Source organism: Schistocerca piceifrons, unplaced genomic scaffold (assembly GCF_021461385.2).
Source record: "Schistocerca piceifrons isolate TAMUIC-IGC-003096 unplaced genomic scaffold, iqSchPice1.1 HiC_scaffold_29, whole genome shotgun sequence".
NCBI lineage: Eukaryota > Metazoa > Arthropoda > Insecta > Orthoptera > Acrididae > Schistocerca > Schistocerca piceifrons.
This window is the reverse complement of record NW_025728504.1, coordinates 1-2,500: the sequence shown is the minus strand read 5'-3', so window position 1 is coordinate 2,500 and position 2,500 is coordinate 1.

Sequence of the window (2,500 nt, the reverse complement as noted above, 5' to 3'; positions counted from 1 at the left end):
CTCCAGCGGATGAACGGCGGACGTTTCCCGCACTCGTAAAGTGCAATCCACCCCTATAACTTGCGTTTCATGAAGAGTTATTTCCAATATGCGACATTCCCGCTGTCCCTATACATGAGCCGCGACCTGTACCACTTACGAGCGAGAGACGCGATCGCGTTGCTCACTGTACGGCGTCCGATACCGAGCCATCAGCATGTCGGTCCCCATGCGCGTTGCACTCGCACTCGCACTCGCAAAAACGTGGGGCAAATATATTACGCGGAAGAGTTATAACAGACCGAGCCCCACTGCATGGGGGGAGTCTTTGTCACTAATGTACACAGATAGAACATTGTGGACTGGAACCAGATTACCCGTACACACGGCGCTGATTAGTAATCAATGCAGAGCCATCAAACTACAGAAAATATATACAACTGTCCGTATACATGCTGAAAGAGTCTGCCCACAATGGGAACCACACGTCAGCCAGACACTCTGATCACGCACCACTCTCTGCTTCTAACAGGCGCACATACAATATGTAAGCACCAGCATGGAACAACATCCAGTGCATCCTCTCCGCCACATTACACAATCCACACTATCACAACCAGACCAGGAGGTCCATGCGGAAAATAGAATATCCCACCCTTTCGACATCCACCATTGCGCAGATAAGGCACCAACACCCACACATGTCCTATACAACGGTGCACCCAACATCACAATAGTACCTCCTGTCACAGCGCACAAACAATGACATGAGTCAAAGACACAGGTCTGACACAAGCATAGAATTGGAGCGCCGCCTCTAATAAGCCAAAGGTGCATCCTGACGTGACAAATCTCATCATGTCACAAGCATTCACTTACTATAATCACTATCAACGAACCTGCCGCCCCGCCCCCCCCCCCCCCCCCACACCTTTCCTTACAACAACGTGTAACCTAACCTAACCCATGTTGTACCTTAACCTAACCCATGTTGTACCTTAACCTAACCCATGTTGTGCCTTAACCTAACCCATGTTGTGCCTTAACCTAACCCATGTTGTCCCCTAACCTAACCCAAGTTGTCCCCTAACCTAACCCATGTTGTCCCTTAACCTAACCCATGTTGTGCCTTAACCTAACCCATGTTGTGCCTTAACCTAACCCATGTTGTCCCCTAACCTAACCCATGTTGTCCCCTAACCTAACCCATGTTGTGCCTTAACCTAACCCATGTTGTCCCCTAACCTAACCCATGTTGTGCCTTAACCTAACCCATGTTGTCCCCTAACCTAACCCATGTTGTCCCCTAACCTAACCCATGTTGTCCCCTAACCTAACCCATGTTGTGCCTTAACCTAACCCATGTTGTGCCTTAACCTAACCCATGTTGTCCCCTAACCTAACCCAAGTTGTCCCCTAACCTAACCCATGTTGTCCCCTAACCTAACCCATGTTGTGCCTTAACCTAACCCATGTTGTGCCTTAACCTAACCCATGTTGTGCCTTAACCTAACCCATGTTGTCCCCTAACCTAACCCATGTTGTCCCCTAACCTAACCCATGTTGTGCCTTAACCTAACCCATGTTGTCCCCTAACCTAACCCATGTTGTGCCTTAACCTAACCCATGTTGTCCCCTAACCTAACCCATGTTGTCCCCTAACCTAACCCATGTTGTCCCCTAACCTAACCCATGTTGTGCCTTAACCTAACCCATGTTGTGCCTTAACCTAACCCATGTTGTCCCCTAACCTAACCCATGTTGTCCCCTAACCTAACCCATGTTGTCCCCTAACCTAACCCATGTTGTCCCCTAACCTAACCCATGTTGTCCCCTAACCTAACCCATGTTGTCCCCTAACCTAACCCATGTTGTCCCCTAACCTAACCCATGTTGTCCCCTAACCTAACCCATGTTGTCCCCTAACCTAACCCATGTTGTCCCCTAACCTAACCCATGTTGTGCCCTAACCTAACCCATGTTGTGCCCTAACCTAACCCATTTGTGCCCTAACCTAACCCATGTTGTGCCTTAACCTAACCCATGTTGTCCCCTAACCTAACCCATGTTGTCCCCTAACCTAACCCATGTTGTCCCCTAACCTAACCCATGTTGTCCCCTAACCTAACCCATGTTGTCCCCTAACCTAACCCATGTTGTGCCTTAACCTAACCCATGTTGTCCCCTAACCTAACCCATGTTGTCCCCTAACCTAACCCATGTTGTCCCCTAACCTAACCCATGTTGTCCCCTAACCTAACCCATGTTGTCCCCTAACCTAACCCATGTTGTCCCCTAACCTAACCCATGTTGTCCCCTAACCTAACCCATGTTGTCCCCTAACCTAACCCATGTTGTGCCCTAACCTAACCCATGTTGTCCCCTAACCTAACCCATGTTGTGCCTTAACCTAACCCATGTTGTGCCTTAACCTAACCCATGTTGTCCCCTAACCTAACCCATGTTGTCCCCTAACCTAACCCATGTTGTGCCTTAACCTAACCCATGTTGTGCCGTAACC